A 12,780-nucleotide genomic window follows, 5' to 3' on the forward strand; every position below is an offset into this window, starting at 1 on the left:
GGAGAGAGAAAGAGGAGCAAGAGAAGGAGAGTTCTTGGAGTTCTTGAAGGCAACAATGGAGTCTTCTTCTTCTTCTTCCATTTTTGTATCCATGGATAACTAAACCTCCATCTAGGGAGGTGATGAAACTCCTCCTTGTAAGCATGTCTAGTTTTTGATTTATTTTGGGGAATGAAATGTGTATTTGACTAGTTCCATAATCTAGAGCATGTTACATAATGTAATGGATGTTTTAATGTTCTAAGGATCATGTTGCATTAAATACTCTTGTCTTAGATGATTTAATCTCATGGTTGTATGGCTTGTAGTTTCATAGTGACAATGGAGCTAAGACTATGGAATGGTTTTAATGGCATGATTTTGAGTGGCTTGTTAATTCATTGCTTAAGAATTTCTTTTGATGGATTAACCTTGTGACTTGTTATCATGTGCTCTCATCAATTGATTACTTGTTTGACAATCTCTAGCTTAGTGAACATGTTGAGGATTGCACCATAGTGTAGGTAATTTAAGCATGTGGAGCTTTGATAGGTCGTTCTTACATTTTAATTAATTGAATTTCTTAAAGATGTTATAGTAGTCATGAATTGCTATTCATCAAGGTCATTTCTACATTAATTCCCCAAATCAATCATATAATTAGTTTGTGTAGAGGTTTGGAGTGGATTCACTTCCCTAGACTTCCTTCTCTAAATCTTCTCTTTTAATCTCCTTCAATTTATTGTTTTATGCATTCTGAATTTGTAGTTTAGTGACAAACAAAACAAACCCTCTATGAACACCCCTTATCACTCTAAAATGACTCTAGACACTTAGGTTGCCATAGATTAGCGCAGTCCCAGTGGTTCGACTTACCCGACCAATAGCCCTATTTTACTATGATTCGTGCTATTGCGAAGGTTGATGTATAATTGACCAACCGATCATGGAGGTTTGAGGTACAAGGGACATTTAGTAGTACCTTCTGCGGATGATTTGAAGAATGATGTGATGACTGAGACTCATCATTCTGAGTTTGCTGTTCATGCAGGAGGAGACAAGATGTATCAGAATATAAAGCGGCTGTTTTGGTGGGCAGGTATGAAGAAGGACATTACTATTTTTGTCTCTTAGTGTAGTACTTGTCAGATGGTAAAGATTGATCATCAGCAGCCTACAGGAGCTCTACAGCCACTACCTATACCGGAGTGGAAATGGGATAGCATTTCTATAAATTTTGTGGAGGGATTGCCAAATTCTTTTAAAGATCAAAGTTCCATTTGGGTCATCGTGGATAGGTTGACTAAATCAGCTCATTTCTTGCCTATTTGCACTGACTTCACTTCGGAGCAATTGGCGAGACTTTACATTACAGAGATTGTGAAGTTATATGGCATTCCGTTGTCTATTATATCAGACAGAGATTTGAGCTTTGTATCAGGATTTTGGAAGAGTTTTCAGTAGGCTTTGGGTATAGAGTTACATCTTAGCACTGCTTATCATCCTCAGACTGATGGACAAACTGAGAGTTAATCAGATCATGAAGGATATGTTTCATTCGTACGTTCTTGATTTCAAGGGCCATTGGGAGGATTATTTGCCGCTAGTCGAATTTGCGTATAACAATAGTTTCCGGAAGACTATTGATATGCCACCATTTGAGGCATTATATGGTCGACCATGTCGATCTCCTATTTATTAGATGGAGGTTGGAGAGAGCAGATTCTTGGGTCCTAAGTTTATTAAGGATACTTCTGAAAAGATTGCACTTATTAGGGATCGTATGCGTACTGCCTAGAGTCGGTAGAAGAATTATGCCGATCGTCGCACTCATGCTTTGGAGTTTCAGGTTGGGGATCAAGTTCTGCTCAAAGTGTTTCCTATGAAAGGAGTAATGCGCTCTGGGAAGAAAGGGAAGTTGTCACCGTAGTTTATCAGTCCATTCATGATTACGGATCGCGTTGGCGCTGTAACTTATCGGTTGGTACTTCCGGATAATTTGGATCATGTGCGTAATGCTTTTCATGTTTCCTTGTTGTAGAAATTTCTACGAGATGAGGATCGGTATCAGCATACCGATGGTCGGGAGATTGAATTTGTCGTGACCCATGTTTTTCAACCCGGTGCATTCATGATAACCAAAAGATGACCCGATAACGAATCCAAAATGCGGAAGCAAAAGGCAAAACAACAGTCTCTAGAGATAAAACGTGTCTCTAAGACACCAATGTGACACTCAATGAGGTCACGGAACCCAAAGAAAAACAAATGCGGAAGCGGCGTTTTAAAAACAAACAAGAATGGACCTAGGGGAAAAACAGTCATTTCCAACATAAAAGTGGGTACTACCGAGTCCACCATTGGAAAGACAATGAAAAATAAATGAATTTAGACTTAAGAATCACTTGATTTGGAGTCCGGATGAAGAAGATATGGCTAACGGAAGAAAGTGGGGCAAAAAGGTCAAAAAGAGCAAACCCTAGAACATCTAACTGGTTAGGAGACCTTTCTAACCAGTTAGGAGGCCAAAACAAAGGACCACAACACTACCCCAAGTCATCTAACTGGTTACGAGATCCTTCCTACTCGCACACTTGCACTACAGCTCAGCAAAAACCTGGCAGCAGGGGTTTCTGGTAAAAAATGGGTTTTTGAGGCCTTAGATGACATTTTCTGAAAAAATACAAAGAAGAAACCCCCCTCAAAATTGAGTTTTCTATGCGAAAATATAGAAGAATTTGAAGAAAAACTCACTGCAAGATGCCCAAAATGCACCTCCATGAAATTAGGTCATGAGGGTCCAAAAAGCTGCTAAAAGCAAACCAGAAAGCTGAAATTTACGACGAATTTTCGGTACCAAGATGACATTTTCTGAAAAAACACAAAAAATAAACCCCCACTAAAATCACATTTTCTAAGTGACCATGTCAAGATTGAAATTTATTTTCTAAAGAAAAACCCCAAAATTCCCCTAGACCAGATTATGCAATAAAGATGCTAAATGAGTCCATAAGAAGCTCATTTCACCAAAGAAGAAGTTTTTCATGAAAAAGATCATACACGCAAACGTAAATTACCTAATAGGACATGCTACAATGGTCCACGGCTTAAAAATATCGCTGATGCAAAATACGGCCCCCCAACAGCCAATATGACAAAAATGGAACTTAGAACAAAAACTCGGAATTTAAAATTATGAAATGGTTTTGAAATGCCGTTTGGCCCTTGACCATACTTCATACATGATAAATGAATGGTAATGGATAAATTTCATACACAATGCACCCTCCGGTACAAAATAGCATACTAAAACACATGATTTTTCATATATTCTCATTAAAGGCAAGATTTGACATCCAAGACATAAATGTAATTCCGAAAGAAGTTTGGTCATTGGCCTCATGTCATATACATAAAATGAGAATCAACAAGTGTGCTTAGGCACACATTACAAGTTTAGAACTAAATATACAAATTTGACATATGAGGTTACAAATGGCTTTCCAAGCCAACCTTCACAAGAATTGAACCCTTCAAGTCCTCAAATCATCCAAGCATAATGAGAACCTCTAACGTTGAATCTTGTACCTGAAATATACCCCAATAACTTTGGGGTGAGCAACATAAAGCTACTCGTAGGAAATGAGCATGCATCGACCTAGCATTTTACAATTTTTATCACCTTAAGGTGAAACATGCTCAAATAGCTCGTGCCACCTAACGTCTATGTCAAGGGTGAGACTCAAGGAGCATTCTAAGTTACCTTAGATCATTTCTAGCATAAATCACACCATTCATACAATACAAACCATATAGAAGCATGTTATCCAAAGTAACAAGATACAGATTCTCAAGGTCATCAACTTGAAATCTAAAATACGAAAACGGCAAAAGTGGGTCATGCCACCTAACGTTTATGTTTCAAATGAATTCATAAGATCATTCCTAAGCTACATTTGAATAACAAAACACAATATCTATGCAATTTAACCAACATAGATGCATGCTATACAAAGCAACTAGATATAGATTTTCAAAGTTATAAATTTGAAATCTAAAATACGAAATTCAACTAAATATAGCAATTTAGTATAATTAGAATTTCTAATACCACACATCAAGACATAGATTCTCTAGGTTATCAACTAGAAATCTAAAAGTTCGAAAACAACTAAATATTACAATTTAGTATAATTAGAATTTCTAATACCACACATCAAGACATAGATTCTCAAAGTTATCAACTTGAAATCTAAAAGTGTAAAATCAAATAGTGGGAGACTTGGACATCATGCCTTGGATAAATGCCAAAACCTATGGTTATTCCGGGCATTAACCCGCTGGGAAGATGTAATACCCCTAGTTTTAAAAGAGATATAATTGGAATTTTATTGTTTATTTTATTGTCTTTTTATTTGTTTAATTGCTAATTTCGTTTGTTTTATTATTTATTTGCATTTATTAATTAATTTTTGAATTAAGTTGATTTAATTGTTTTTATGTGCATTATTTGACTTATTTATATTGTTTAATTATTGTGTGCTATTTTTCTTTACTGGTTAATTGTATTCTTTTTATTTGCTTTTCACTGTGGTAATAAGGTTAAATGATTATTGGTTTATGAATGTTAAAATTAGGTTATTAAATTTAAGTTACGTTTATGCAGCCGAGTATATTATAACTTAGGTACTGTAGATGATAACTGAGGTTTTGTTCTATGGGCCGACTAGGATTATCATTAGGGTTTTACTCTAATTATACATGGACCGGGGTCTATTTTAGTATATATATAGAAGTGAACGGTCTGCTAGGGTTAGCAAAACCCTATATACGTTCATACAGATGGAGAGAAAAAACAGAGAGTTTAAGGGAGGCACTGAAAGAAGGGGATGAAGGTTTTTGGCACAAGGGATTGGGCTGGACCAAGGACAATGGTTGAAGGCTATTCAAGGGTTAGAACCAGAGCATGAGGGTCCTTGATGGCAGTTGAGATCGCCGGAAAAGCTTAATAAGATGGCGACATGGTTTTGATCCAAAACTGTAAAGGCAAGTTCTATTCTGTCTCTTTCCCCTTGGCCTGTGTTCTGTGCATTCTTAGATGGTCTCTAGGATGTTAATTACATATTAATTGAGCTTTTGCATGCCTACTATATGCCAAATTAATCATCTATATATGTTTACAATATGTCTGAAATTTTTCTCGCACCTCTCTTTTCCATTGTTAGTTTTAAAGCATGAAACTGTTTTTATTTTAATCATTGTTGTGGTACTTACTGTTGTAAACTAAGTACTGGGATGACATTGTATAAATATTAGACTATTAAATTTAGTCTTAAGGAAGAACAAAAGGGTGGGAAGAGGCCGAAGATGAAGCAGATGATTCAAAACGAAGTAGGAAGCGGAATAGTAGGCTCAAAGGAGGAGAGAGCCGGCTCTAGGAAGTTTAGAGCTGGCTCCCCCCTTCATAGAGGCGGTTCCAAGGGATTAGGGAGCTGGTTCTAAAGTGTTTTGAGCCTGCTCCATGATTTTAGAGCAAGCTCCTTTGGTTGTGTGGTGTTTGGACGTGTTTGGGGCACTGTATGGACACTGTTTGGGCGTTGTTTAGAATTTTAAATGGTTCCAGGGACTGGAATGAAGATTCTAAAAGTAATTTTAACGGATTTTAATCCCTCTAATTGTATAATTTTGGTCCATAGGGCAAATGGAATAAACAGTGTAAAAATAAGTAACTTTTTAGGCTGCTAACGAATAGGAAGGACTAAATTACTAAATCTTGTTTTAAAAGTTTAACGGATTTTAGCATGGACTCTAAACATGATATTAGGCTATACTAGAGCACATTAAATAAATTAATGTCTTGTACTCTTGGATTTAACCGTAGAAAAGTATACAGCGGTACAGGCGGTTAACGGATGGAAGGAGTTTAATTACCTAATTTAATTTTAGCAATTTAACGGAATAGGTATATATTTATAAATATTATTTTGGTTGCACGCTGGGATCATTTATTTAACAAGGTTGGTCTAGGCAAAACTTGGATGTTGATGGTTGAAATACTAAATTCTTTTATGAAATGCATGGATTTAAGCTTGGAATTTTTAATTGCTGTAATATTAAGCATTACACTGCAATTATTTGGATTAGGGTTTGGACTTAGATTACTGAACTAGTACTTAGGTTCTGTCAATCTAATTAAGTGTTGGCCTAGAATAATTGAAGAATTAATTATATATATTTTCTGTCAATTACTTGGATGGATGCTGGATAATTAACTTGATGAACTATTAAACATTGTCTTGTTAGCTACGTGGATGGATTCTGGATTATAAATGATGAACTGTTTAAATTCTATTTATTATCTATTTGGATTATATGGATTTGTTTGATGTACTGCATAAAATATTGCATCATTTACAGATCATTTACATATATGTACCGGTATGGGACGGTGACATACGGAGGGATGGATTAGATCAAAACGCTAATTCCAACCCACTCATACATACGAAATGGATTAATTAAAATAGTTAAATCCTACATGGATGCATGTCCTATTAACAAAAACAGTTGAACGACATAACGGATGGTTGTTTATATTTTTCTATTAGTAGAATGGATAAAGATTTAATTAAAACATTTAAATCCTAATTTTATGTCGTGTCATGGCAACGAACTATTGAGCGGCACTACATTGGTTTGGATGGGAATTTATATATATAAACTATGGTACCACGATCTGAGCTTGAGTCTCATAGCCGACGGTTAGGGAGCGTATATGCAGTAGGATGCGTAGCTAGATATGCTGGTTGAGGTATACCCTGTTAGGCTTAGGTAGTCATGCCCACTCAGGTGCATTTTTGCATGTTGCCTTCTATTCAGGTTGAGACCCTCAGCATAGCCTAGTGAGAGTCCTATAGTGTGGTTATATGTATATATCTATTTATGGACTATATAGATATGGTTGAGATATCTAGAATGTATCTACGTATCGAGTCTCTGTTTGGATTGTAGTTAGGATAGAACTTGTTCGTGAGCTTGACCCACTATTATTTTTCAGATAACGGACGGTATCAGGTCTTAGAGCTTGTTCGTGCTGAGCAGAGAACACTACTCATTCTACCGACGACGTAGGCGGTTCCTATATGGTTTAGCATTGGATTCCTTTCTAGTGGTTCTTTTCTCAATGTTAGTTTTATTAGGGGTCCACCAGATGGATTCCCGAGTTGTATTAGAATTGGAAAAGTTGGTTGTATCAGATTAATACTTTCTTTATAAAAAATTTATTCTAAGGTTTTTAGTTTTGGTTTATCATTCTAGTTTCTTTTCAGCAATTTATTTATTGCCGTTTTCTTAATTATATTCTATGTTCATTTATTGCTAATTGGTTTGACATCCTCGGGTAATCGGGCGTGGGCCTGGCCAACCCGCATCCGAAAATCCAGGGCTATCACAGAAGACCACCTTAGTGCGTACTATATTGTAGGGAGAACTCATACCTCCCGTACTAGAACCAAACTCTAGCCATTTTTCTGTAACAATGTCCCAAGTGACTCCAAAATAGATAAGTTAACAACTTATATACGTATTAAATAGTACACGAAACTACCTTCATGCACAAGTAGGTTGAAACCACACAATACTTGCTCTAAATCCACAATTACTATAGGATGACAAATGTCAAATCTTCAGAGCGCGATTCGTTACGTGCTATAATAACATCACATGTCGAATCTTCAGTATGCGATTCGTTACACGCTATAACAATATAATTCAATATTGAAACATAATCTCATAAATCCATTACAAGTCTAAAATCATGCTTCAGATAAACAATCAATGTCAAACACAAGATTAAATCATTAACGCAATAGAAACGGATATTAATTACATAACCTAATTAATTTCTCTAAGTTTCAAATCTAAATCAAATGATCTTTAATTAACACATGTTAAACAATATAGCATGGTCATTGCCTATACCAAATCAAAACTTAATTAGGCCATTGGAATCATTAAATATATTTTAATTAATCATTTTAATTAAAATCTCTAGATTTTCATACTTATCCAAATGCTCTCAAATTAAAGTATGTTAAAGGACATGCCAAGACTTAATTTAAAAACATATCGCAACTAAATTTCATGCAAGGTACACCCATGAAAGTTAAACTTTCACAAAAGATAATTATTAAATAAAAAGTGTAATTCTTATTCAAAAAATTCCAATTTCATATATGTTAACATACATATCAAAACATAATTTATCATCATACCACTTTTTAATTTTAAACTAATACATCCTTGTAAATTAAATCTGATACAAATAATTAAATATTACTAATTTTCTAAATTAAATCTGATACAAATAATTAAACATCCTTGCAAACAAGTTGTATAATCATGGAAAATACCCAATACAACACATACAAAATCCTAAAACATCCCCTACCTCTATTTGAGATGAAATCTCAAATCCCCACCGAAATGAAACGGCTCCGAATCCGACAAAACTTCTAGGTTTAGTCGGGGACAACACAATGAACGAGAATCCCAAGGAAGCACCATGAAAATCACAACTTAACTTCAAACCTGAACTCAAGAATTTGCCAAAACGAGATTCCAATTGGTGGAATCAAAGGCCTCGCCAAGACGAACACAAAACACTAAGGCACTATAACATTTCATTGAAGGGAAGAAGCTCAAAAGAAGAGAGAGAAGATGGCAGCCATGGCTGCCATGAGATCCGGCCAAGAGAGAGGAGAGAGAGAAAATTTTGATTTTTCTTTCTAAGACCCAAATTTATAGAAAAACTCAAAAAGTGTCCCGAACGGGCCCCGTTGGGTCCGGAAAAGTGGAATTTGAGAAGACGTGCTCAAACGGCAAAACTCCGTGAACAAAAAAGAACCAAAATGAGAAAATATGAACAACAGAAGAAACGACTTCAAAAATTGAGTCCCAAGCAGAGAGATATACCTCGAACAAGTTCGGCAGCAACGAGGGCCAGAAACCCTGAAACTGGAAAAAAAATAACCAGAATGAAATTCTAAGAGTACGCAACTTGACGAAAAGTGAAAATGAATCCCGTATGAGGATCTAGGCTCAAAACGAGGCATTTAGCAATAACTTTCATTAATTGCACAATGGCCCCTCCAAAAAGTGAAAACTGCACAACTAGCCCAAAATGAAAATATCTTCCAAAAAATATTTTCTTAGAAACCCCTGAAATAAAATATTTTCAAAATATATTTATGAAAAACGCCCCAAGAAAAGAATAAGTTTACAAAGAACCTTGCATGCATGCCCCTATGGACACCGGGAGCAACCAGAGTATCTTTCTGCAAAAGTAAAGATACATATTTCGTGGAAACCACTTAGAATGAAGATACATGAAGTCAAAAACCAAATCCGAACACAAAAAGTGTTGTTGTGCCAACAAAATGACAAATGGGGAACAGACGAAATAGAGAAAAGGACGAAAAGTGAATAGTGTCCGAAAAATGAAAATGTGAAAATGACACGGTCCTCAAAGGAAGTTGTCAATCCAAAGAAAAGAGTCTTGAAAATCATTCCAGAGCACTCGAGATGACACTAAGTGATAAGAAACTGAACTCAGAAAGGAAAAGATCAACGGGAAAAAAAAATATCCGTGAAAATCTGAAAAAAGGAAAGGAATGAAAATGACCGGGTCATTACAACCTACCCTCCTTAAGTAGATTTTGTCCCCGAAATCAGGAACAGACAAAAGAGAACTGATCAAGATCGAAGTAAGATCAAACCAAAGGACACACTATAAGGTCCTAAAGGACAACTTCAAAAGCCTGAAGATTATCAGAAGGAACGCGAAAACCAAAGACTAAGTAACACCTCCCAATGAATCGGCATATTAACCCAATGTCAATCACCGAGAGAATCCCAAGACAATGACAAGTCGAATCAAGACAGATGGCTAAGAATGACATGGCAGTACGAATAATGACTAGAACCCGCCCACACTTACTCGTTAGTATGGTAGCGTGACAGTATAAATACTAGTTCATAACATGCCACACAAAGAAACTTTTCGATACAAATGGCATCAATGTCGAAAATGATTACCAAAAGCACTACGGGAACCAAGCATCCACGAGAGTTGGGGTAGCTAATCCCAAAACTCTAACAACAATGTCATTGGCACCGTTACGCTTAAGGCCTTAAATCCCTAATGCTAGAGTACTAACGAACCCCACATCTGAAAATGCAACAACAACACCAATCCCGAATCCATAGCCTGACAAGTCTATACGCTCAAGCCAATGGATTGGACCCGCAAAACCAAAAACCTAAATACAGATCTGAAGTAGACCTACCGTAAAGCTACATACAGAAGACCAAAACGCTGGGTCAAAATCCTTATACTGGACAACTAAAACCTCAAAACACGAGTCTACTACGTAGCTCACACATCTTAATCCCGACAACCAAGGTCACAAAACCCCAACATAAGTGCAGGAAAGATGAAACAGTATAAACCAAATACTCACATAGTGCATGCTCATAAAAATTTAATGACATAAATCAAATAATATCATAGTATTAAACACACAGTACACATAAGGTAAACCAAATAAACTACCTGTTATATAGGGATAAAACAACAATGACACGCTATACACCACTAATGGCATTAGCATGTTAAACAGATACAATATAAGCGAACGCAACATATACATCCTTATACTACTACCACATAGTTTTACATCCTGAACATGTTTCTAAGGTATGCTCGAAAACAATAGGGCTCATAAACATATAAAAGTGATCATACAAATGGCAAGTTCGTAAAATCAACAGAAATGAATGGAATGCCTCTTAAAAGACACCACGTAGAAAATGTAAAACCGAACCTGGATGAGTCCAATCTCTCACTATGAGGAAAGGAATCGTCCCCTAAACCAAAAAGCCAATGAGTTCGATAGGAACTCTATAGGATTCTACCAAAACCTTAACACAATGCCCCAACTCTTCAAAGACGAGAAGAGTAATTAATTGCACCACCGCAATTAATTACACGAAACCACTCATATCATAACTGTAGCTCGTAAGAGCTGTCCAAGGCAACACAAGAAGATCTTAGGCCAACACACCTATCCAAATCCTGAAACCATCACCCTAAGAAGGCAAGACACGAGAACCTCGCCCTGAGGCTCACAAGGCAACTTTCAACTTTCTAAGGAAAGATTCGAGTCAGTCCTGACTCATCATCCTATGACGCTAGAAACAAAGACCTCAATGACATCAATGAGGTCAAGACCACCGCGGAGTCCTAAGAGATGACACCGACACCTCTATCACTACCATGACTACATCACGAAGAGACAAAAGAAAATGAGATGAAACGGTGCCTTCGTGGCCTACGTCTCATCTCGCCAGATGGAGACTACAACACTACGCTCACTTGAGCCCTAATGAGAAGACTCTCCATGAGTCAAGACTGTGACGCTATATGCGTGAAAAGGAAACAAGATCAATAATAACACGAATTATTATGATCGAATGCAACTCGCTCAATGAATGCATCAAATAATTACCACGTCCATGTATGCAACATACAGTCATGCATAAGCAGATAAGCATATAAAACATGTTAAACAGATAATGAAAACTCCTAGGTACTTAAACACATAAGCACGTATCAAACTAGGATGCTTTTAAACACATAAGCATATAAGTGCAGAAAACATGTCATCACACCGAGCATGTTATCAAAAGGCATGTCAACATGTTATCAAAATCATGTAAACATATCAAAGTACAACAACAAAAGTATGATATGCACCCAAAGCCCGTCGTCCAAGGTATTCGAACCCAGACGCTCTAATACCACTTGTCGTGACCCGTATTTTTCAACCCGGTGCGTCAGTGATGACAAAAAGATGACCTGATAACGATTCCAAAATGCAGAAGCAAAAGGTAAAAAAACAATCTCTAGAGATATAACGTGTCTCTAAGACACCAATGTGACACTCAATGAGGTCACGGAACCCAAAGAAAAATAAATGCGGAAGCGGCATTTTAAAAACAAACAAAAATGGACCTAGGGGAAAAACAGTCATTTCCAACATGAAAATGGGTACTATTGAGCACACCATTGGAAAGACAATGAAAAATTAATGAATTTAGACTTAAGAATCACTTGATTCGGACTCTGGATGAAGAAGATATGGCTAACGGAAGAAAGAGGGGCAAAAAGGTCAAAAGGAGCAAACCCTAGAACATCTAACTGGTTAGGAGACCTTTCTAACCAGTTAGGAGGCCAAAATAGAGGACCACAACATTGCCCCAAGTCATCTAACTGGTTACGAGATCCTTCCTACTCGCACACTTGTACTACAGCTCAGCAAAAACCTGGTAGCAGGAGTTTTTGGTAAAAAATGGGTTTTTGAGGGCTAGATGACATTTTCTGGAAAAATACAAAGAAGAAACCCCCCCTTAAAATTGAGTTTTTTACGTGACATAAGATGCCCAAAATGCCCCTCGATGAAATCAGGTCATGAGGGTCCAAAAAGCTGCTAAATGCAAAACAAAAAGCTAAACTTTGCAATGGATTTCCGGTACCAAGTTGACATTTTCTGGAAAAACACGAAAAATAAACCTCCCCTAAAATCACATTTTCTAAGTGACCATATTGAGACCAGAATTTATTTCTTGAAGAAAAAAATCTAAAATGCCCTAAGACCAGATTATGCAATAAAGATGCAAAATGAGTCCATAAGAAGCTCATTTTACCAAAGAAGAAGTTTTTTTCATGAAAACGATCATGCA

Source organism: Cornus florida, unplaced genomic scaffold (genome assembly GCF_030987335.1).
Source record: "Cornus florida cultivar Cherokee Brave unplaced genomic scaffold, ASM3098733v1 CherokeeBrave_3.0.0_Hap2_Chr02, whole genome shotgun sequence".
NCBI classification, from domain to species: Eukaryota; Viridiplantae; Streptophyta; class Magnoliopsida; order Cornales; family Cornaceae; genus Cornus; species Cornus florida.